We start from the raw sequence: 23,157 nt of genomic DNA, 5'->3' as shown, positions 1-23,157 counted from the left end.
AAGGTGCAAAAAGGGGGGAAAAGGGTTTCCAGGTTAATGGACAATTACTTGAGTACAGAACATAATTTAAAAGCAGTGTAAGGTTGGTTATTGAAACTCATTTTAATATCTCACCTAAACTGCTCTTAAATTATCGGAAATTTGCCAAAAACTTTACTATTAATGAATTCCATTGGAAATTTGCCAAAAACGTTAGGTTAATGAACATTATTGGAAATTTGCCAATAAAAAATGTTGTATTGGTTATCTTTCTTTGTCCATAATAGTAGTTAAATTTATTAAAATCATGATTGTATGACATTTTATATTTTATGATTTATTTAATTGAGTAGTTATTGTTGAAAACTCCATAAGAAATTTGAATTGAGATCATTTTTGGAATAAGGGAGAGGGAGGTAAAAAAAATTGGTGGGGTTCAATTTTTCTTATTTCAGATTTGAGAAATGAAAAAGAAAATTTCTTCAAATATCAAAGGATTAATATTCAACAGCATACTGAATTGCTCAAAAGCAAAAAAAAACCAACATTTTAAGTTCATTAGACCACATTCATTCTGTGTCAGAAACCTATGCTGTGTCAACTATTTAATCACAATCCAAATTCAAAGCTGTATTCAGTTTGAATGTTGTGTCCATACTAGCCCCAACCGTTCAGGGTTCGATCTCTGTGGTCGTATAAAGCGGCGCCCTGCGGAGCATCTGGTTTGGTATGATCTGAATCTCAGGTATCACTAGCGATAGGAATACTATATTTGAAGAATGATACTGAAGTTTAAGGTGTATATGTCTGTTTGGCATGCATGGTTCATCGGACCATGACCCCATTTTAAACAAACAATGTTACTTTTATGTGATACTTGATGAGGAATTTCAAAATGAATAACTTGGCCCGCCGGTTCTTGTATTCCTCGGGAAATCGTGGAACCGCTCTTGATGAAGGCGGTACACCGAGCTGTAATTGGTCACATACTTGTTGGTCTTTACGAATAATTGCCTCATTGAAAATCCCGAACATAACTGTTTTATTCTTGAAGGGATTTTGATATATTGAGCATGTCTGCATCCCCTTAGATAGCTGTTAAGTGTACCATTAAATTTAACTCTGGTCTTGGCAGTTGCCCTGCAAAGTACACGATTATGTCCATCCCCCCCCCTCCAAAAAAAAATAATTCTATCTTGCAAGGCAAGACATTTTCAACGCAACGATTTGTTTTCCCTTGATGAACATGATTTATCCTTAAATATCACAAAATACTATTCAGATTCCAAATTGACTGACTATATAGGTGTTAATTAAGACAGCTGCTTTGAAAGAAGCGACAGTGTAGTTGTTCACAATGCTCCATTCTCGATTGCTTTGATTAGACCTCAACATTAGTTTGTCCCTACGGGACAAGCCCCATCCTCTTTATATCAGTGGCCGTGTGGTCTTAGTAGTTACTACTGTTATCACTAGCCAGTCAACACGGAGGTTACACCTGACCCCATCTAAGACTACTATAACACATATGGTAGTCTCAGACCCCATGCAGTGCTCAAAAGTGGCGTTACAACACTAAACATCAAAAATCAAAACTTTATATCATTGATTGGTTGATATCTCGAAAGCTGCTAGTATGCATAGTCCCACTCATAAACCACATACATTGAGTGGTTAATTAGTGTTTGGTGAAACGCCACTTTCAGCACTTTTGTGCAATTTTGTGGTGGTTGCTTTTTATTGGAGGAAGAAGAGTACACAGAGCTAGAGAACCACATACTCTTCCTTCTTATAACTGTCACGACAAGACCTAAACAGTACACCATGTTTCCCTAGGCGAATGCCACACCCTCTAACACCATTAATTATTAAAGATTTATCAATGACTTAAAATTCCCATTCCTAATTAACCATTTTATTCTGAACTACCTTTATAACAGGTTCGAAGAAGATACATTTGCACCCTAAGTTTGATGTCTATATATAGTCATGACCATATATAGTCATGACCATATATAGTCATGACCGTTGTCTCTCTCTTATTGTAAAACGTATGTCGACATATATGTGATCAAAATTAAATCCATCTCTTAATCATATTTAATTTATTTTCTATGACATTAGATCTTTCTATCGCACCAAGACAATTTAAACAGTTCCAGCTAGTTTCTTGATTATGCATGAAATAGTTGCTTTTGTACATTAACAGTCGAGAATAGCTGATTGGTGTTGGGAATAAGAAGAAGACAGACACAATGATATTTTATTAAAAATGTATAAAAATATAAACATTTTTTTTACAAGTTAGTAGTCAGTCAAGATAATAATTTATATATATATATGAAAACATGTACCATTATTCAATAAAATACATTATCACATTCCATTTTGTTTTTGGAAATAAATAACTTACAGAAAAAGGTAAAATCACAAAAATACTGAACTGCGAGGAAAATTCAATCGAAAAGTCCCTAATCACATGGCAAGATCAAAGACAAAACACATCGAACGAATGGACATCTGTCATATTCCTGACTTTGTACATGCATTTTCAAATGTAGAAAAGATACACTCACTCGTGAAGTCATTTTTAATACCTTATTCAATCTAAACTAAATGTGTCTATACATAATACACATGTAAAATGGCTAAAACAAATTGTTCAGTGGACAAAATAATAAAGAAAATATAAATCATAGACAATCTTAAATAGGCATGCTAGGGCAAGTGATTGTCATAAAATCAATGAATTTTGTATCTTAAAAGAAGAAGACACCTCTAATATTTCTAAACTGATAGCCGTACTAATCATACTGTCACTCAGTGTAAAGTTTTCAAAACTTTTGGTACTTATATCGTGTTGAGATGGTAGTTACCTGCAACTGAGACTACTATATAGTAGTCTCAGCCTGCAACCACTACCCGAGGAAAACTAAAACCAATATATGAAAATGTGTATTTAAAATAATTGTCGCAAAAAACTGACTGCAAGTATTTATGTTTTCAAAACACATACAACAAATATGGTATCAAATTTGGTTCTACAACATTGATTGTATACTAAAAACAAAATCAATAACAGAGTTATTAGTCAATAAAAATAAAATTTTGTTAACAGTGTTTAAGTAAAAAAAAAAGGAACACAATCTTGTATATATAGTAGTAACTTTAATACGCATTTCTGGTTTGCAGAGTTCTAATGAGAAGGATATAAATTGAGTTATTTCCCTTAGATTGTATTGAGCTGCTAAAACTTTCTATCCAATCAGGTTTACTAAAGAAAAACAAATTAATAAATAGTCCCTGTTTTAATTTCCGGGTAGTATTATATTGAACCCTTGAAATATTTGTGATTTTTCTCTTCAGTCATTGCTTTTAGTCACGAAAATATAACAGCGTATGTTCATCGTCGTGAACATTTCTCTAATGTGAAAAAAAATGTTTAAAAATCGACAAACGTATCCTTTAAAAATTGTAAGTTAAGAATTGTTCATGAATTTATACATGTATATAATTGTTTTCAACCTAGCACTTTTATTTAATATAAATGATGATTCAGTAAAGTTAAGAATTCTAAGTCTTATATATTAACTACCAATAACTTCTTCATACAACCATCATGTAATATATATATAAAAAAAACCAAAGCATCATTCCCATAAAGTAATGGTGACATCATAAAAACAAATTTTACAAAAAATGGAGCTGACTGCACCAAATAAAATAATGTATACAATGTTACGTTAAACATAAATATATATGAATCGCATAATTTATAAATGGTATGGCATGAATATTCTAAGGAAGAGGAGACGTAAATATTCAACCATGGAATGTGTTTATCCAGCAACTGCATGGTTATTTTACTGGCTTTTCTAAACTGTCCCTAAAAGAAACAAATAAATATATAAGTTCATTTCTAATACTGTCAATGGAATTTTTAACCAGTTACAAAGATGATAATAATAAATTAAAAGCAGTTTGATTTCACACCATTCTAAGTATGCATCTTTTATATCTTATCAAGAAAGCATAAAAGGGGAAGGTAAAGACGAAAAAACCCAACAACAGACAACTGCATAGTAGCACACTAAAACCTCATTAGCCAATCATAACATCACAATGGAACAGGATGGAACCAAAACCGCTTTTTGTTTTTTAGTTCTCTCAAGACTTATCTACAAACACAAACCTCACTATGATAACTAAACAGGACCGAAACAAACCATTTTTTTTTTATTTGTTAATCATCTCAAGACTTATTTATTCAGAAAGTGATTGCATACTAATTTTTATTAACTTTTTATAATTTGTATGGATAGTTAAATGATAAGTGTATAATACTAGCATTGTTTTAAATGAGTGCTGTTTGAAATCTAGCGAGTTACCCATACATGCCTATATAAAAAGCTTTGGCACAACAAAATCGAAACTAAAATTGACTGAGCTTAAGTCAGCTTCAGTGGCATTGGAGTGGACTGAAAAGTGGTAGGTAGGGCACACATCCGAATGCGAGAAGCAATTTCTATAGTATCTTCAATTATTATTTTTTACCTTCCCTAATTGTGTTTATCCCCACTTTAGGCCATGGGGTTTCTTAAATGTATATTGTCAGCCTTCTGCTAATGAATTTTAACCAATCAGCATACAGATTACAAAAGGATGATAGTAAGGGAGCAACCATTTAACTTCAAAAAGGGGGAGGGGGTAATATTTTTTTTAATTTAGTATTTCAACGCTATCAATCAAATTATTTTTCAATACTTAACACTATAAGGTATGGGGGAAATCTAGATTAAGATTTTTTTTGGTCATCTGCTTGACTAGAATAATTCAGAAGAAAAAACATACACCCTCCCCCATAGAAGTTACGTGAATACATGGTCGTTCCGTAAGTAAAAAAATCTGATTCTTGTTATTCCAAGGATTTATTCTTACTATAAATTCTTTGTTTCGGAAAAACACTAATAAAATATAAAACGTACACCCCGACCTCTTCTGTCTCGTATATTTCATGATGGTATGCTAATAAACGTCTTACGGGAGGGATTGTGATTGGTTCTGGTACCGGTATGATGAAGACATAATCGTTATAAGTTTAATCGAGTTCTGGAGCTGGCATGTCAGTTAACTGCTAGTATTCTTTTGGTAATTTATGTATCATTGTCATTTTGCTTAGTTTCCTTTGTTACCTATTCTAACATCGGACTTGGATTTCTTTTAAATTGAGTTTAACTGTGCATTTTGATGTGTGTTTGTTTATTCTACATTGGCTAGAGGTATAGGGAGAGGGTTGAGATCTTACAAAACATATTTAACCGAGCCGCATTTTTGCACCTGTCACAAGTCACGAGCCTCTGCATTTTGTTTATAGTCTTGTATGGGTTTTTTATGACCCACCTACGATAGTAGAGGGGCATTATGTTTTCTGGTCTGTGCGTCCGTTCGTCCGTCCGTCTGTCCCGCTTCAGGTTAAAGTTTTTGGTTAAGGTAGTTTTTGATGAAGTAGAAGTCCCATCGACTTCAAACTTGGTACACAGGTTCCCTATGATATGATCTTTCTAATTTTAATGCCAAATTAGAGATTTTATCCCAATTTCACGGTCCACTGAACATAGAAAATGATAGTGCGAGTGGGGCATTCGTGTACTGAGGACACATTCTTGTTAATTTTAGTTTTATTATATGTTTTGGAGTCTTATTTTAGTATGACGTCCATTTGCACTGGACTAGTACACATTTTTGTTTAGGGGCCATCTGAAGCTCGCATCCGTGTGCGGGATTTTATCGTTGTGCGTGTTGAAGATCCATATACAATGGTGGCCTTCAGTGGTTTTCTGCTCTTTGGTCAGGTTGTTGTTTCTTTGACACATTCCCCATTTCCATTCTCTAATTGTTAGTAGAAATGAAGCCAGCATTGTAGCACCTACTTCTAAGCTTTGTGTTCTATAACACAAGGGTATCCTGTCCATATTATTTCTTGCGTGTGGGAACTCAAGTAAGATGGAGAACCTCATTTTTTCACAAGTCTTATACTGATAAGAAAGCCTATAAAGATAACACAGAGTAAAATTGTGTATACCTATTTAATGTCTTCTCCATGTGCTGTCACGCCAAACTGGTCCTCTTCTATAGGACATAGTGTTACTGTAAATCGTCTGGCATCCAGCATATTACCAGGCATTGATGTAAACCGATATCCCTTTCTAAGATAGTCCACCACTTGTCTTTTCATATATCTGTAACTCAGGTAGGCGTACCAAATAGAAACTATAAGAGTTCAGAAACATTTAATCTTTGTCAAAGTCATGAAAAGAGGACCGGCCATAGAAAATATATAGGAGTACCTAGTCAAACTATATCTATTGTGCTATAAACATGGTAGAAGAATCAAAGATTTAAACAAGAACTATCTTTAAAAAAGATATCCGACGTATTTAAATTTGAGTATATGTTTAAAACTATCATTTCGATAACCTTCAGAAGCACAATGACTTAATGATGCAGGACCTTTTTACAGCTAATTTCCTAAAGCATGTAATGCAAGACTTTAGTTAGCTCGCTCGCTTTGTTTGTATAATTGTTTAAACAAGCTTTGTAAATAAGATTGACATCTTTAACAATATATATATATAGGCATAGTTTAACCGGTATATATAATATTTGAATTTAATTGGGTGTTATCCTAATGATTGTACAATATAGAAACAAAGCAAGCAAGCCGACCAAAGTTTTGCTTTACATGCAATAGGAAATTAGCTGTAATAAAATCTCCATCTGAATGTTACTACAAGAAATTCTTTACCATGTTTACTAAGTCTGGTTATATTAAGGCAATAATATATAAGAATATTGTGATGACACCTAAAATTTTAATTTGTCAAAAAATCTAGTGCAAATAAAAAGAAACAAATATACATTTACTACTGTTTACATTAAACTTAATTCATGGTTAACAAAGCTAGAAACTATTGGTAGTACAATAAAGTTTACATTAAAAATTATATAATTATATAATTGTCCCGAATAAACAGCTGTCATGGATGCAAAGAGCTATTGTAGAAACAATTATTTTAATAAAAATATAAATCTTTGTAAGATCTAGTTCGGGATTAAAAATACGAAATCCCGAAATCCCGAGGTCCCGAAGTTCGAAAATAGAATTCCCGGATCCCGAAAGGGTCAATCCCGAAATCCCGAGCTTAAAAACACCCGATCCCGGAGTCCCGATAAAGGTCTTATCCCCCCTCAACAAACTATCAAAAACTAATATTCTTAGCTATAAATAGATTTAAATCATTGCTAAAAAACTATATATAATCAGAAAATATCTAAGCTATACATGATATATAGCCGATGATTTAAAGAGTGAAATATCGGAATGAATGGATTATTCATATATTTGAACATACTATATGAATTGTGTAAATTTAATAATTTGCTATTAATTTTTTTGATCTTGTCATTGATTTAATAATATTCAATCATGAAATTAAATACAAACCCTTTTTATTTATTTTTTTATTTTTTTATTTTGTTGTTGGTTATTTTATGGTTAGGGTTTGGGATGTCCTTCACAATAACCAGTGATGATAGAAGAAACAGTAGTAAAAAAAAAACCCACACACGCATACAATGCCGCAAGAGCAACACTCATTGAAAAAGAATAAAAATCAGATAAATTAAGATTTTTTGTTAATTTTAAGACACTGTATTTGTTTTTTAATATCGTAAGTGTAACCGCAGTTTCTGTATGATGATATGTTTCGAGCAGTGGTCGAAAAATCGTTTCTTACTTTTTTTGTTCAAATATTATGTGTACATATACAAGAAAATTTGCTTACCGAACATTCTGCTACTTTTACAGCAAGTTTTCTAACTGAATTATTTGAAACCTTTTACTGTGCACAAACGTGGATATGAAATGGAGATCTCAAAACCTTTATGTATTTACATGAAAAGGGAAGCAACCCAATACAACCAACCGTGTTGAGGCCGTACTTTACCCGATAATAGTTGATAATGGTTTACTTTTACAAATTGTGACTTGGGTGGGGAGTTGACTCTTACCACATCTTCATATGTCTATATAATGCAATTTCAATATGCTATAATTATTAGGCTAAATCCAATTTTAGTGGAACGACTGGTATTCCAGTAAAAGCACAATACACATATATATATAAGAGACATAAAAAAAACAACATATTTTAAGAGTTCAATTATAAATTCATGTAAAAAACACAATGATCATAAGCTTAGCTGAAATTGGGTCTGACCCCTCAGTTCTAAAGACTGCTTAATAAAGACTCCAATTTGACAAACAAGTTCAGAGATGGGGATTAGAATTAAATGCATCAAGATGTTGAAATAATGAGATATCGTGACACCAAATCGCCTGCACTGTAGCCGTCCCGCTAGACCACACGACCACCTGGGCTTCATAAAAATGAAGCTTTCGGTGGCCGGGTATAACCGTTCCACGTCAGTGTTAATCTAGGTTCGTACTACAGTACATGATATATAAGGCATGGAGATGTTATTTTACAGATCAGCTAAATTATCAATAGTAAAGGATCCTACAAATTAATGTAAGATACAGTCACAGAAAATAATTGTATTTATAGTACGTCTGAGCCAGTGACAACTCTATACCAGATGTATCCATCGGATCGTCTAAACATCAACCCAACAATGCAAGTTAGATCTGTAAATTTGCTTTCGCAAATTTTTGGTTCTTCCCTCGTCGGGATTAGAACCCATCTACTGAGATATCGTGACATCAAATCGCCTGCACTGTAGCCGACCCGCTTGACCATATAATATATATATATATAAGTACGTCTGAGTCAGTGACAACTATGGAACGCCATAGCTGTCTTATGTGTCTTTTTTATTGCTTTTCTATTATAAGATGGTGGTTTTCTATTATAAGATGGTGGTTTTCTATTATAAGATGGTGCTTTTCTATTATAAGATGATGGTTTTCTATTATAAGATGGTGGTTTTCTATTATAAGATGATGGTTCTCTATTATAAGATGGTGGTTTTCTATTATAAGATGGTGCTTTTCTATTATAAGATGGTGGTTTTCTTTTATAAGGTGGTGCTTTTCTATTATAAGATGGTGGTTTTCTATTATAAGATGGTGGTTTTCTATTATAAGGTGCTTTTTTATTATAAGGTGGTTTTCTATTATAAGGGGCTTTTTTTATTATATGATGGTGGTTCCCGTGATTAACCGGAAGTGTGGGGATATCCTCTAGAAATTGACATAAAAAATAGAATGATATCATTCTGGGGTAAATTTCTTTCTGGAAAGGAGTCAAAATTGTTAAAAGTTGTCTATAACTTATGTTTTCAATTGTCATTTGTAAATGGAGATAAATTTTTATGGTTAGATAACATAGAAAATATTTTGAATGAATGTGGCTTAACATATATTTGGAATTCACAAGCTTTTATTAATTTGAATTGGCTACGTCTCACAGTTAGTAGAAACCTTAAAGATCAATTTGAACAGAATTGTCACTTTCTGTTAGAAGAATCACCAAAAGCTGTAAATTACAAAGTATTTAAAGATAGTTTTAGTTCTGAAGTTTATTTAGATATTTTAGATAACAAAATCTTGTAGAATATTGATAAATTTAAAATATTCCTTAATACCATGGACAAATATGGTAAAATAAAAGAGATCTTGACATTTGTGTCGATCATTAATATATTTAAAGCATATATATCGGCGAATGTGAATTCCGTCCGGTCAACCTTTTTTTAAGAAAAACATTTTTATTTACTATAAAGTTGATATTTTCATATCAACTATTTATTGATCTCGTAGATTTCTTAGTTTCGTGTAAAGTATTGTAAAACAAGTAAGCACTAATGACAGGACGATTGTCCGGATAGTGACAGGACGGTTGACCGGACGAGATATAAATAGTCATAACTTTTTTGTTATTCGGTAGATTGGTTTAATATTTGTAGACCTTAAAGATATTAAAATGTATTTTATGAAAATCAAACAAAATAAGTGAAAAAAAATATTTTTGAGCAAATAAAGTTGACCGGACGGTATTCACACTCGCCGATATACGCTATAAAGATATTCAACCCCTCGACAATGTCACGGAGCTGTTCTAAGGCACTGGCTTTTTACAAAGACTAGATGAATTTGTAAATAATAAACAGATTGATTCTAATTCAGCTGTTGAAAAATTCAACGCTATTTTAAAACAGCACTTTTATCAACTAAATTTGTTCAAAAGAAAATCATGAATAGGCCTATTAAGAAAAGTAAAAAACCATGGTTCTCAGACTCTTGTCATGACCTCCATACTACAGTTAAAAAGTACTGTTTACTTGTAAATAAGTTTCCAGACAACGGATCCTATAGAAAATCATTTTACTCATTCAAATCTAAATTTCGAAGAAGGTGTAAACAAGAAGAAAGAAATTACAAGAGTCAAATCTGTGACCAAATTTCACTAAATATGAAAAAAGACCCAAAGACATTTTGGAATTTTACTTAACAAATTAAGTTCTCTTTCAGAAATAAAAGAGGAAAACCATTTTGATCAAGAATTATTTATAAACTACTTTTAAAAAAAATGAACAGTACTTCTAACATCCAAAACAATAAATTCCATGACATAATTATTGAAAAATTAACAACCTTAAAAAAGACACTAAATACATGCAACTCTGACAACGAATTTAATAAACAAATCCAGCCAGCTGAAATTGTGTCGATTCGAGTGTATGTCCTGCCCTTACACATGTTACAAGAATCCTTCATTCATTAACATTCTCATGTTTATGTTAATGTGATTAGTTCGACTCGTTCACCACATTCGGGATGTATTATAATAATGAGTAAATAATCTGTCATAAAGGATTAATGATGCAGTGATAGTCAGATTTAGTGGATTGGTTTCAAACCCTTACACAGGTATTATCCGGTGTTACTATACCGGTCAAATTGACAATTAAAGAATGAAAATCCAAAGCCAAGTAAAAAATAATGTCCTCCCCGGCGGGGAATCGAACCCCGGTCTCCCGCGTGACAGGCGGGGATACTAACCACTATACTACCGAGGACTTAGTAACGACTATCATTTTTAGGTACTTAACGCTCACTGGTATCTTGTTAATATATTGAACGCATCCGCAAATTCAGAGTATTGATTGCTGTAGGCGATATGTTAAGCGCAACCGATCCGTCATTCTACTTATTTGTTTTCTCTGCTACTCTTGCCAAATTGAAATATCATAATGAATTATCGCCCCTCCTTCCCCTAATATATGTTTCAGATTCAATTGATGGCGCTTTTTTTGGTTTTTATTACTAAATGTACAATACATCCAAATACGTATAAATCCTCAATTTTAACCATTTGTATACAGACCCCGTGATAGCTCAGTTGGTAGAGCGGGAGACTGTAGTGGAATGAGAAAGTCTGACATCTCTAGGTCGGTGGTTCGACTCCGCCTCACGGGATATTTTTTGGTCCCATTTCACTCTCAAATATTACCATTGTTCAAGGAATTTTAGCTAATGCACATTACATTAGCGGCTTTTTATGCATGTACGACGTTTCAACCTTATTCATTTTGTTTTAACGACAGACCGCCAAAGCATTTGTAGGCATATCACGTAATTGTGCTAAATATAAATAAATCTTCATTAGATCCTTGATTGGCTTTTCCTTGATCACCTATTTCTCATTGTCTACAAATGTAGCTCTCGAGACTACTTTGAACTGTAGTTAGAACCGATAAAGTGACTGAATGACATCTGTACGCATAAAAGGCGTTATTTAATGACATATTACCCAAGAGGGGGACTAGCTCACATGGTAGAGCGCTCGCTTAGCATGCGAGAGGTACCGGGATCGATGCCCGGGTCCTCCATTAATTTTTGAATGTCGCCAATACTCAATTTTTCGGTAGTCTTTCAGCATTGAAAATGAATAGAGTCTGATATGAACGAAATAAGGAAATTGTGTCGATTCGAGTGTATGTCCTGCCCTTACACATGTTACAAGAATCCTTCATTCATTAACATTCTCATGTTTATGTTAATGTGATTAGTTCGACTCGTTCACCACATTCGGGATGTATTATAATAATGAGTAAATAATCTGTCATAAAGGATTAATGATGCAGTGATAGTCAGATTTAGTGGATTGGTTTCAAACCCTTACACAGGTACTGTGAAAGTACTTTTATTCGTGGGGTACCAATTTTCGTGGTTTTCGTGGATGAATCTATCCACGAATTTAAGTGTCCAACGAAATAAAACAATCATTGTCCAAATCAGGTTAAGAAAGATCCCCATGTAGGTTTGACTACTGATATGATCTTAAGAATGTATTAAATAACGCCAAATCGGAGAATACTTTAATAGCAGTTACAGAATTACACCTGCATGCAAGATTATACTAATTCAATTTTTAATCACCTAAACTGTACAACATTAGATCTTTTAATTTTCATAAAAATATTTTTGATGATGAAAGTCAGATTTCCGGTATTGATATGCTAGTATGATACAGTGTTCATTTTATATCCTCATAGTTTTCGTACACATGGGAAATAATAATTTCATGTTGGGGTTCATCATGATAAAAATCATTTGAAAATTTAAGGTACATTTATAGCATTTGTTTATGCTACTGTTTTCTTTAGGTGACATGTTTATGGCCTAATTAACACCTTTGATGGTCTTTAATCTGTTGATCACTTTATCTTGGGATAATTAGTGTTGTCACTAGGATTTACACGGGTCAATGTTTACTTTGCAATTTCCTTCAATCCAGACTATTTGTAACCGTCGTGTCTAAAGGCATTAATTTTTTTTTTTTTTTTTTTTTTTTAGAAAACTAAAATCCACGAATTTAAAAACCCACGAACATGTAAATATTGCTCAAACCACGAAAATTGATACCCACGAATTAAAGTACTTTCACAGTATTATCCGGTGTTACTATACCGGTCAAATTGACAATTAAAGAATGAAAATCCAAAGCCAAGTAAAAAATAATGTCCTCCCCGGCGGGGAATCGAACCCCGGTCTCCCGCGTGACAGGCGGGGATACTAACCACTATACTACCGAGGACTTAGTAACGACTATCATTTTTAGGTACTTAACGCTCACTGGTATCTTGTTAATATATTGAACGCATCCGCAAATCAGAGTATTGATTGCTGTAGGCGATATGTTAAGCGCAACCGATCCGTCATTCTACTTATTTGTTTTCTCTGCTACTCTTGCCAAATTGAAATATCATAATGAATTATCGCCCCTCCTTCCCCTAATATATGTTTCAGATTCAATTGATGGCGCTTTTTTTGGTTTTTATTACTAAATGTACAATACATCCAAATACGTATAAATCCTCAATTTTAACCATTTGTATACAGACCCCGTGATAGCTCAGTTGGTAGAGCGGGAGACTGTAGTGGAATGAGAAAGTCTGACATCTCTAGGTCGGTGGTTCGACTCCGCCTCACGGGATATTTTTTGGTCCCATTTCACTCTCAAATATTACCATTGTTCAAGGAATTTTAGCTAATGCACATTACATTAGCGGCTTTTTATGCATGTACGACGTTTCAACCTTATTCATTTTGTTTTAACGACAGACCGCCAAAGCATTTGTAGGCATATCACGTAATTGTGCTAAATATAAATAAATCTTCATTAGATCCTTGATTGGCTTTTCCTTGATCACCTATTTCTCATTGTCTACAAATGTAGCTCTCGAGACTACTTTGAACTGTAGTTAGAACCGATAAAGTGACTGAATGACATCTGTACGCATAAAAGGCGTTATTTAATGACATATTACCCAAGAGGGGGACTAGCTCACATGGTAGAGCGCTCGCTTAGCATGCGAGAGGTACCGGGATCGATGCCCGGGTCCTCCATTAATTTTTGAATGTCGCCAATACTCAATTTTTCGGTAGTCTTTCAGCATTGAAAATGAATAGAGTCTGATATGAACGAAATAAGGAAATTGTGTCGATTCGAGTGTATGTCCTGCCCTTACACATGTTACAAGAATCCTTCATTCATTGACATTCTCATGTTTATTTTAATGTGATTAGTTCGACTCGTTCACCACATTCGGGATGTATTATAATAATGAGTAAATAATCTGTCATAAAGGATTAATGATGCAGTGATAGTCAGATTTAGTGGATTGGTTTCAAACCCTTACACAGGTATTATCCGGTGTTACTATACCGGTCAAATTGACAATTAAAGAATGAAAATCCAAAGCCAAGTAAAAAATAATGTCCTCCCCGGCGGGGAATCGAACCCCGGTCTCCCGCGTGACAGGCGGGGATACTAACCACTATACTACCGAGGACTTAGTAACGACCATCATTTTTAGGTACTTAACGCTCACTGGTATCTTGTTAATATATTGAACGCATCCGCAAATTCAGAGTATTGATTGCTGTAGGCGATATGTTAAGCGCAACCGATCCGTCATTCTACTTATTTGTTTTCTCTGCTACTCTTGCCAAATTGAAATATCATAATGAATTATCGCCCCTCCTTCCCCTAATATATGTTTCAGATTCAATTGATGGCGCTTTTTTTGGTTTTTATTACTAAATGTACAATACATCCAAATACGTATAAATCCTCAATTTTAACCATTTGTATACAGACCCCGTGATAGCTCAGTTGGTAGAGCGGGAGACTGTAGTGGAATGAGAAAGTCTGACATCTCTAGGTCGGTGGTTCGACTCCGCCTCACGGGATATTTTTTGGTCCCATTTCACTCTCAAATATTACCATTGTTCAAGGAATTTTAGCTAATGCACATTACATTAGCGGCTTTTTATGCATGTACGACGTTTCAACCTTATTCATTTTGTTTTAACGACAGACCGCCAAAGCATTTGTAGGCATATCACGTAATTGTGCTAAATATAAATAAATCTTCATTAGATCCTTGATTGGCTTTTCCTTGATCACCTATTTCTCATTGTCTACAAATGTAGCTCTCGAGACTACTTTGAACTGTAGTTAGAACCGATAAAGTGACTGAATGACATCTGTACGCATAAAGGCGTTATTTAATGACATATTACCCAAGAGGGGGACTAGCTCACATGGTAGAGCGCTCGCTTAGCATGCGAGAGGTACCGGGATCGATGCCCGGGTCCTCCATTAATTTTTGAATGTCGCCAATACTCAATTTTTCGGTAGTCTTTCAGCATTGAAAATGAATAGAGTCTGATATGAACGAAATAAGGAAATTGTGTCGATTCGAGTGTATGTCCTGCCCTTACACATGTTACAAGAATCCTTCATTCATTGACATTCTCATGTTTATTTTAATGTGATTAGTTCGACTCGTTCACCACATTCGGGATGTATTATAATAATGAGTAAATAATCTGTCATAAAGGATTAATGATGCAGTGATAGTCAGATTTAGTGGATTGGTTTCAAACCCTTACACAGGTATTATCCGGTGTTACTATACCGGTCAAATTGACAATTAAAGAATGAAAATCCAAAGCCAAGTAAAAAATAATGTCCTCCCCGGCGGGGAATCGAACCCCGGTCTCCCGCGTGACAGGCGGGGATACTAACCACTATACTACCGAGGACTTAGTAACGACCATCATTTTTAGGTACTTAACGCTCACTGGTATCTTGTTAATATATTGAACGCATCCGCAAATTCAGAGTATTGATTGCTGTAGGCGATATGTTAAGCGCAACCGATCCGTCATTCTACTTATTTGTTTTCTCTGCTACTCTTGCCAAATTGAAATATCATAATGAATTATCGCCCCTCCTTCCCCTAATATATGTTTCAGATTCAATTGATGGCGCTTTTTTTGGTTTTTATTACTAAATGTACAATACATCCAAATACGTATAAATCCTCAATTTTAACCATTTGTATACAGACCCCGTGATAGCTCAGTTGGTAGAGCGGGAGACTGTAGTGGAATGAGAAAGTCTGACATCTCTAGGTCGGTGGTTCGACTCCGCCTCACGGGATATTTTTTGGTCCCATTTCACTCTCAAATATTACCATTGTTCAAGGAATTTTAGCTAATGCACATTACATTAGCGGCTTTTTATGCATGTACGACGTTTCAACCTTATTCATTTTGTTTTAACGACAGACCGCCAAAGCATTTGTAGGCATATCACGTAATTGTGCTAAATATAAATAAATCTTCATTAGATCCTTGATTGGCTTTTCCTTGATCACCTATTTCTCATTGTCTACAAATGTAGCTCTCGAGACTACTTTGAACTGTAGTTAGAACCGATAAAGTGACTGAATGACATCTGTACGCATAAAGGCGTTATTTAATGACATATTACCCAAGAGGGGGACTAGCTCACATGGTAGAGCGCTCGCTTAGCATGCGAGAGGTACCGGGATCGATGCCCGGGTCCTCCATTAATTTTTGAATGTCGCCAATACTCAATTTTTCGGTAGTCTTTCAGCATTGAAAATGAATAGAGTCTGATATGAACGAAATAAGGAAATTGTGTCGATTCGAGTGTATGTCCTGCCCTTACACATGTTACAAGAATCCTTCATTCATTGACATTCTCATGTTTATTTTAATGTGATTAGTTCGACTCGTTCACCACATTCGGGATGTATTATAATAATGAGTAAATAATCTGTCATAAAGGATTAATGATGCAGTGATAGTCAGATTTAGTGGATTGGTTTCAAACCCTTACACAGGTATTATCCGGTGTTACTATACCGGTCAAATTGACAATTAAAGAATGAAAATCCAAAGCCAAGTAAAAAATAATGTCCTCCCCGGCGGGGAATCGAACCCCGGTCTCCCGCGTGACAGGCGGGGATACTAACCACTATACTACCGAGGACTTAGTAACGACCATCATTTTTAGGTACTTAACGCTCACTGGTATCTTGTTAATATATTGAACGCATCCGCAAATTCAGAGTATTGATTGCTGTAGGCGATATGTTAAGCGCAACCGATCCGTCATTCTACTTATTTGTTTTCTCTGCTACTCTTGCCAAATTGAAATATCATAATGAATTATCGCCCCTCCTTCCCCTAATATATGTTTCAGATTCAATTGATGGCGCTTTTTTTGGTTTTTATTACTAAATGTACAATACATCCAAATACGTATAAATCCTCAATTTTAACCATTTGTATACAGACCCCGTGATAGCTCAGTTGGTAGAGCGGGAGACTGTAGTGGAATGAGAAAGTCTGACATCTCTAGGTCGGTGGTTCGACTCCGCCTCACGGGATATTTTTTGGTCCCATTTCACTCTCAAATATTACCATTGTTCAAGGAATTTTAGCTAATGCACATTACATTAGCGGCTTTTTATGCATGTACGACGTTTCAACCTTATTCATTTTGTTTTAACGACAGACCGCCAAAGCATTTGTAGGCATATCACGTAATTGTGCTAAATATAAATAAATCTTCATTAGATCCTTGATTGGCTTTTCCTTGATCACCTATTTCTCATTGTCTACAAATGTAGCTCTCGAGACTACTTTGAACTGTAGTTAGAACCGATAAAGTGACTGAATGACATCTGTACGCATAAAGGCGTTATTTAATGACATATTACCCAAGAGGGGGACTAGCTCACATGGTAGAGCGCTCGCTTAGCATGCGAGAGGTACCGGGATCGATGCCCGGGTCCTCCATTAATTTTTGAATGTCGCCAATACTCAATTTTTCGGTAGTCTTTCAGCATTGAAAATGAATAGAGTCTGATATGAACGAAATAAGGAAATTGTGTCGATTCGAGTGTATGTCCTGCCCTTACACATGTTACAAGAATCCTTCATTCATTGACATTCTCATGTTTATTTTAATGTGATTAGTTCGACTCGTTCACCACATTCGGGATGTATTATAATAATGAGTAAATAATCTGTCATAAAGGATTAATGATGCAGTGATAGTCAGATTTAGTGGATTGGTTTCAAACCCTTACACAGGTATTATCCGGTGTTACTATACCGGTCAAATTGACAATTAAAGAATGAAAATCCAAAGCCAAGTAAAAAATAATGTCCTCCCCGGCGGGGAATCGAACCCCGGTCTCCCGCGTGACAGGCGGGGATACTAACCACTATACTACCGAGGACTTAGTAACGACCATCATTTTTAGGTACTTAACGCTCACTGGTATCTTGTTAATATATTGAACGCATCCGCAAATTCAGAGTATTGATTGCTGTAGGCGATATGTTAAGCGCAACCGATCCGTCATTCTACTTATTTGTTTTCTCTGCTACTCTTGCCAAATTGAAATATCATAATGAATTATCGCCCCTCCTTCCCCTAATATATGTTTCAGATTCAATTGATGGCGCTTTTTTTGGTTTTTATTACTAAATGTACAATACATCCAAATACGTATAAATCCTCAATTTTAACCATTTGTATACAGACCCCGTGATAGCTCAGTTGGTAGAGCGGGAGACTGTAGTGGAATGAGAAAGTCTGACATCTCTAGGTCGGTGGTTCGACTCCGCCTCACGGGATATTTTTTGGTCCCATTTCACTCTCAAATATTACCATTGTTCAAGGAATTTTAGCTAATGCACATTACATTAGCGGCTTTTTATGCATGTACGACGTTTCAACCTTATTCATTTTGTTTTAACGACAGACCGCCAAAGCATTTGTAGGCATATCACGTAATTGTGCTAAATATAAATAAATCTTCATTAGATCCTTGATTGGCTTTTCCTTGATCACCTATTTCTCATTGTCTACAAATGTAGCTCTCGAGACTACTTTGAACTGTAGTTAGAACCGATAAAGTGACTGAATGACATCTGTACGCATAAAGGCGTTATTTAATGACATATTACCCAAGAGGGGGACTAGCTCACATGGTAGAGCGCTCGCTTAGCATGCGAGAGGTACCGGGATCGATGCCCGGGTCCTCCATTAATTTTTGAATGTCGCCAATACTCAATTTTTCGGTAGTCTTTCAGCATTGAAAATGAATAGAGTCTGATATGAACGAAATAAGGAAATTGTGTCGATTCGAGTGTATGTCCTGCCCTTACACATGTTACAAGAATCCTTCATTCATTGACATTCTCATGTTTATTTTAATGTGATTAGTTCGACTCGTTCACCACATTCGGGATGTATTATAATAATGAGTAAATAATCTGTCATAAAGGATTAATGATGCAGTGATAGTCAGATTTAGTGGATTGGTTTCAAACCCTTACACAGGTATTATCCGGTGTTACTATACCGGTCAAATTGACAATTAAAGAATGAAAATCCAAAGCCAAGTAAAAAATAATGTCCTCCCCGGCGGGGAATCGAACCCCGGTCTCCCGCGTGACAGGCGGGGATACTAACCACTATACTACCGAGGACTTAGTAACGACCATCATTTTTAGGTACTTAACGCTCACTGGTATCTTGTTAATATATTGAACGCATCCGCAAATTCAGAGTATTGATTGCTGTAGGCGATATGTTAAGCGCAACCGATCCGTCATTCTACTTATTTGTTTTCTCTGCTACTCTTGCCAAATTGAAATATCATAATGAATTATCGCCCCTCCTTCCCCTAATATATGTTTCAGATTCAATTGATGGCGCTTTTTTTGGTTTTTATTACTAAATGTACAATACATCCAAATACGTATAAATCCTCAATTTTAACCATTTGTATACAGACCCCGTGATAGCTCAGTTGGTAGAGCGGGAGACTGTAGTGGAATGAGAAAGTCTGACATCTCTAGGTCGGTGGTTCGACTCCGCCTCACGGGATATTTTTTGGTCCCATTTCACTCTCAAATATTACCATTGTTCAAGGAATTTTAGCTAATGCACATTACATTAGCGGCTTTTTATGCATGTACGACGTTTCAACCTTATTCATTTTGTTTTAACGACAGACCGCCAAAGCATTTGTAGGCATATCACGTAATTGTGCTAAATATAAATAAATCTTCATTAGATCCTTGATTGGCTTTTCCTTGATCACCTATTTCTCATTGTCTACAAATGTAGCTCTCGAGACTACTTTGAACTGTAGTTAGAACCGATAAAGTGACTGAATGACATCTGTACGCATAAAGGCGTTATTTAATGACATATTACCCAAGAGGGGGACTAGCTCACATGGTAGAGCGCTCGCTTAGCATGCGAGAGGTACCGGGATCGATGCCCGGGTCCTCCATTAATTTTTGAATGTCGCCAATACTCAATTTTTCGGTAGTCTTTCAGCATTGAAAATGAATAGAGTCTGATATGAACGAAATAAGGAAATTGTGTCGATTCGAGTGTATGTCCTGCCCTTACACATGTTACAAGAATCCTTCATTCATTGACATTCTCATGTTTATTTTAATGTGATTAGTTCGACTCGTTCACCACATTCGGGATGTATTATAATAATGAGTAAATAATCTGTCATAAAGGATTAATGATGCAGTGATAGTCAGATTTAGTGGATTGGTTTCAAACCCTTACACAGGTATTATCCGGTGTTACTATACCGGTCAAATTGACAATTAAAGAATGAAAATCCAAAGCCAAGTAAAAAATAATGTCCTCCCCGGCGGGGAATCGAACCCCGGTCTCCCGCGTGACAGGCGGGGATACTAACCACTATACTACCGAGGACTTAGTAACGACCATCATTTTTAGGTACTTAACGCTCACTGGTATCTTGTTAATATATTGAACGCATCCGCAAATTCAGAGTATTGATTGCTGTAGGCGATATGTTAAGCGCAACCGATCCGTCATTCTACTTATTTGTTTTCTCTGCTACTCTTGCCAAATTGAAATATCATAATGAATTATCGCCCCTCCTTCCCCTAATATATGTTTCAGATTCAATTGATGGCGCTTTTTTTGGTTTTTATTACTAAATGTACAATACATCCAAATACGTATAAATCCTCAATTTTAACCATTTGTATACAGACCCCGTGATAGCTCAGTTGGTAGAGCGGGAGACTGTAGTGGAATGAGAAAGTCTGACATCTCTAGGTCGGTGGTTCGACTCCGCCTCACGGGATATTTTTTGGTCCCATTTCACTCTCAAATATTACCATTGTTCAAGGAATTTTAGCTAATGCACATTACATTAGCGGCTTTTTATGCATGTACGACGTTTCAACCTTATTCATTTTGTTTTAACGACAGACCGCCAAAGCATTTGTAGGCATATCACGTAATTGTGCTAAATATAAATAAATCTTCATTAGATCCTTGATTGGCTTTTCCTTGATCACCTATTTCTCATTGTCTACAAATGTAGCTCTCGAGACTACTTTGAACTGTAGTTAGAACCGATAAAGTGACTGAATGACATCTGTACGCATAAAGGCGTTATTTAATGACATATTACCCAAGAGGGGGACTAGCTCACATGGTAGAGCGCTCGCTTAGCATGCGAGAGGTACCGGGATCGATGCCCGGGTCCTCCATTAATTTTTGAATGTCGCCAATACTCAATTTTTCGGTAGTCTTTCAGCATTGAAAATGAATAGAGTCTGATATGAACGAAATAAGGAAATTGTGTCGATTCGAGTGTATGTCCTGCCCTTACACATGTTACAAGAATCCTTCATTCATTGACATTCTCATGTTTATTTTAATGTGATTAGTTCGACTCGTTCACCACATTCGGGATGTATTATAATAATGAGTAAATAATCTGTCATAAAGGATTAATGATGCAGTGATAGTCAGATTTAGTGGATTGGTTTCAAACCCTTACACAGGTATTATCCGGTGTTACTATACCGGTCAAATTGACAATTAAAGAATGAAAATCCAAAGCCAAGTAAAAAATAATGTCCTCCCCGGCGGGGAATCGAACCCCGGTCTCCCGCGTGACAGGCGGGGATACTAACCACTATACTACCGAGGACTTAGTAACGACCATCATTTTTAGGTACTTAACGCTCACTGGTATCTTGTTAATATATTGAACGCATCCGCAAATTCAGAGTATTGATTGCTGTAGGCGATATGTTAAGCGCAACCGATCCGTCATTCTACTTATTTGTTTTCTCTGCTACTCTTGCCAAATTGAAATATCATAATGAATTATCGCCCCTCCTTCCCCTAATATATGTTTCAGATTCAATTGATGGCGCTTTTTTTGGTTTTTATTACTAAATGTACAATACATCCAAATACGTATAAATCCTCAATTTTAACCATTTGTATACAGACCCCGTGATAGCTCAGTTGGTAGAGCGGGAGACTGTAGTGGAATGAGAAAGTCTGACATCTCTAGGTCGGTGGTTCGACTCCGCCTCACGGGATATTTTTTGGTCCCATTTCACTCTCAAATATTACCATTGTTCAAGGAATTTTAGCTAATGCACATTACATTAGCGGCTTTTTATGCATGTACGACGTTTCAACCTTATTCATTTTGTTTTAACGACAGACCGCCAAAGCATTTGTAGGCATATCACGTAATTGTGCTAAATATAAATAAATCTTCATTAGATCCTTGATTGGCTTTTCCTTGATCACCTATTTCTCATTGTCTACAAATGTAGCTCTCGAGACTACTTTGAACTGTAGTTAGAACCGATAAAGTGACTGAATGACATCTGTACGCATAAAGGCGTTATTTAATGACATATTACCCAAGAGGGGGACTAGCTCACATGGTAGAGCGCTCGCTTAGCATGCGAGAGGTACCGGGATCGATGCCCGGGTCCTCCATTAATTTTTGAATGTCGCCAATACTCAATTTTTCGGTAGTCTTTCAGCATTGAAAATGAATAGAGTCTGATATGAACGAAATAAGGAAATTGTGTCGATTCGAGTGTATGTCCTGCCCTTACACATGTTACAAGAATCCTTCATTCATTGACATTCTCATGTTTATTTTAATGTGATTAGTTCGACTCGTTCACCACATTCGGGATGTATTATAATAATGAGTAAATAATCTGTCATAAAGGATTAATGATGCAGTGATAGTCAGATTTAGTGGATTGGTTTCAAACCCTTACACAGGTATTATCCGGTGTTACTATACCGGTCAAATTGACAATTAAAGAATGAAAATCCAAAGCCAAGTAAAAAATAATGTCCTCCCCGGCGGGGAATCGAACCCCGGTCTCCCGCGTGACAGGCGGGGATACTAACCACTATACTA

General features: G+C 35.6%; 27 non-coding genes across 27 annotated transcripts; 18 read left to right on the top strand and 9 right to left on the bottom strand.

Moving 5' to 3' along the window:
- Window positions 1-11,007: 11,007 nt before the first annotated feature.
- Trnad-guc (transfer RNA aspartic acid (anticodon GUC)) lies at window positions 11,008-11,079 on the bottom strand. Its single transcript has one exon. It is a non-coding gene; the product is annotated as a tRNA-Asp (tRNA).
- A 308-nt stretch (window positions 11,080-11,387) lies between these two features.
- On the top strand, window positions 11,388-11,479 carry Trnay-gua (transfer RNA tyrosine (anticodon GUA)). The gene is given in 2 exon segments: window positions 11,388-11,424; window positions 11,444-11,479. It is a non-coding gene; the product is annotated as a tRNA-Tyr (tRNA).
- Window positions 11,480-11,819: 340 nt separating this feature from the next.
- Window positions 11,820-11,892, top strand: Trnaa-agc (transfer RNA alanine (anticodon AGC)). Its single transcript has one exon. It is a non-coding gene; the product is annotated as a tRNA-Ala (tRNA).
- A 1,136-nt stretch (window positions 11,893-13,028) lies between these two features.
- Trnad-guc (transfer RNA aspartic acid (anticodon GUC)) lies at window positions 13,029-13,100 on the bottom strand. The gene has a single exon. It is a non-coding gene; the product is annotated as a tRNA-Asp (tRNA).
- A 307-nt stretch (window positions 13,101-13,407) lies between these two features.
- Trnay-gua (transfer RNA tyrosine (anticodon GUA)) lies at window positions 13,408-13,499 on the top strand. The gene is given in 2 exon segments: window positions 13,408-13,444; window positions 13,464-13,499. It is a non-coding gene; the product is annotated as a tRNA-Tyr (tRNA).
- A 340-nt stretch (window positions 13,500-13,839) lies between these two features.
- Window positions 13,840-13,912, top strand: Trnaa-agc (transfer RNA alanine (anticodon AGC)). Its single transcript has one exon. It is a non-coding gene; the product is annotated as a tRNA-Ala (tRNA).
- Window positions 13,913-14,286: 374 nt separating this feature from the next.
- Trnad-guc (transfer RNA aspartic acid (anticodon GUC)) lies at window positions 14,287-14,358 on the bottom strand. Its single transcript has one exon. It is a non-coding gene; the product is annotated as a tRNA-Asp (tRNA).
- A 308-nt stretch (window positions 14,359-14,666) lies between these two features.
- Window positions 14,667-14,758, top strand: Trnay-gua (transfer RNA tyrosine (anticodon GUA)). Its single transcript is given in 2 exon segments — window positions 14,667-14,703; window positions 14,723-14,758. It is a non-coding gene; the product is annotated as a tRNA-Tyr (tRNA).
- A 339-nt stretch (window positions 14,759-15,097) lies between these two features.
- Window positions 15,098-15,170, top strand: Trnaa-agc (transfer RNA alanine (anticodon AGC)). The gene has a single exon. It is a non-coding gene; the product is annotated as a tRNA-Ala (tRNA).
- Window positions 15,171-15,544: 374 nt separating this feature from the next.
- Window positions 15,545-15,616, bottom strand: Trnad-guc (transfer RNA aspartic acid (anticodon GUC)). The gene has a single exon. It is a non-coding gene; the product is annotated as a tRNA-Asp (tRNA).
- A 308-nt stretch (window positions 15,617-15,924) lies between these two features.
- Trnay-gua (transfer RNA tyrosine (anticodon GUA)) lies at window positions 15,925-16,016 on the top strand. The gene is given in 2 exon segments: window positions 15,925-15,961; window positions 15,981-16,016. It is a non-coding gene; the product is annotated as a tRNA-Tyr (tRNA).
- Window positions 16,017-16,355: 339 nt separating this feature from the next.
- Window positions 16,356-16,428, top strand: Trnaa-agc (transfer RNA alanine (anticodon AGC)). The gene has a single exon. It is a non-coding gene; the product is annotated as a tRNA-Ala (tRNA).
- A 374-nt stretch (window positions 16,429-16,802) lies between these two features.
- Trnad-guc (transfer RNA aspartic acid (anticodon GUC)) lies at window positions 16,803-16,874 on the bottom strand. Its single transcript has one exon. It is a non-coding gene; the product is annotated as a tRNA-Asp (tRNA).
- A 308-nt stretch (window positions 16,875-17,182) lies between these two features.
- Trnay-gua (transfer RNA tyrosine (anticodon GUA)) lies at window positions 17,183-17,274 on the top strand. Its single transcript is given in 2 exon segments — window positions 17,183-17,219; window positions 17,239-17,274. It is a non-coding gene; the product is annotated as a tRNA-Tyr (tRNA).
- A 339-nt stretch (window positions 17,275-17,613) lies between these two features.
- Trnaa-agc (transfer RNA alanine (anticodon AGC)) lies at window positions 17,614-17,686 on the top strand. The gene has a single exon. It is a non-coding gene; the product is annotated as a tRNA-Ala (tRNA).
- A 374-nt stretch (window positions 17,687-18,060) lies between these two features.
- Trnad-guc (transfer RNA aspartic acid (anticodon GUC)) lies at window positions 18,061-18,132 on the bottom strand. The gene has a single exon. It is a non-coding gene; the product is annotated as a tRNA-Asp (tRNA).
- A 308-nt stretch (window positions 18,133-18,440) lies between these two features.
- Window positions 18,441-18,532, top strand: Trnay-gua (transfer RNA tyrosine (anticodon GUA)). Its single transcript is given in 2 exon segments — window positions 18,441-18,477; window positions 18,497-18,532. It is a non-coding gene; the product is annotated as a tRNA-Tyr (tRNA).
- A 339-nt stretch (window positions 18,533-18,871) lies between these two features.
- Window positions 18,872-18,944, top strand: Trnaa-agc (transfer RNA alanine (anticodon AGC)). Its single transcript has one exon. It is a non-coding gene; the product is annotated as a tRNA-Ala (tRNA).
- A 374-nt stretch (window positions 18,945-19,318) lies between these two features.
- Trnad-guc (transfer RNA aspartic acid (anticodon GUC)) lies at window positions 19,319-19,390 on the bottom strand. Its single transcript has one exon. It is a non-coding gene; the product is annotated as a tRNA-Asp (tRNA).
- Window positions 19,391-19,698: 308 nt separating this feature from the next.
- On the top strand, window positions 19,699-19,790 carry Trnay-gua (transfer RNA tyrosine (anticodon GUA)). Its single transcript is given in 2 exon segments — window positions 19,699-19,735; window positions 19,755-19,790. It is a non-coding gene; the product is annotated as a tRNA-Tyr (tRNA).
- A 339-nt stretch (window positions 19,791-20,129) lies between these two features.
- Window positions 20,130-20,202, top strand: Trnaa-agc (transfer RNA alanine (anticodon AGC)). The gene has a single exon. It is a non-coding gene; the product is annotated as a tRNA-Ala (tRNA).
- A 374-nt stretch (window positions 20,203-20,576) lies between these two features.
- Trnad-guc (transfer RNA aspartic acid (anticodon GUC)) lies at window positions 20,577-20,648 on the bottom strand. The gene has a single exon. It is a non-coding gene; the product is annotated as a tRNA-Asp (tRNA).
- A 308-nt stretch (window positions 20,649-20,956) lies between these two features.
- On the top strand, window positions 20,957-21,048 carry Trnay-gua (transfer RNA tyrosine (anticodon GUA)). Its single transcript is given in 2 exon segments — window positions 20,957-20,993; window positions 21,013-21,048. It is a non-coding gene; the product is annotated as a tRNA-Tyr (tRNA).
- A 339-nt stretch (window positions 21,049-21,387) lies between these two features.
- Trnaa-agc (transfer RNA alanine (anticodon AGC)) lies at window positions 21,388-21,460 on the top strand. The gene has a single exon. It is a non-coding gene; the product is annotated as a tRNA-Ala (tRNA).
- A 374-nt stretch (window positions 21,461-21,834) lies between these two features.
- On the bottom strand, window positions 21,835-21,906 carry Trnad-guc (transfer RNA aspartic acid (anticodon GUC)). The gene has a single exon. It is a non-coding gene; the product is annotated as a tRNA-Asp (tRNA).
- A 308-nt stretch (window positions 21,907-22,214) lies between these two features.
- Trnay-gua (transfer RNA tyrosine (anticodon GUA)) lies at window positions 22,215-22,306 on the top strand. The gene is given in 2 exon segments: window positions 22,215-22,251; window positions 22,271-22,306. It is a non-coding gene; the product is annotated as a tRNA-Tyr (tRNA).
- Window positions 22,307-22,645: 339 nt separating this feature from the next.
- Trnaa-agc (transfer RNA alanine (anticodon AGC)) lies at window positions 22,646-22,718 on the top strand. The gene has a single exon. It is a non-coding gene; the product is annotated as a tRNA-Ala (tRNA).
- Window positions 22,719-23,157: the final 439 nt, after the last annotated feature.

The sequence above is a fragment of the Mytilus trossulus genome, chromosome 5, assembly GCF_036588685.1.
Source record: "Mytilus trossulus isolate FHL-02 chromosome 5, PNRI_Mtr1.1.1.hap1, whole genome shotgun sequence".
Taxonomy (NCBI): domain Eukaryota; kingdom Metazoa; phylum Mollusca; class Bivalvia; order Mytilida; family Mytilidae; genus Mytilus; species Mytilus trossulus.
This window is presented reverse-complemented; position numbering and strand designations above follow the sequence as displayed.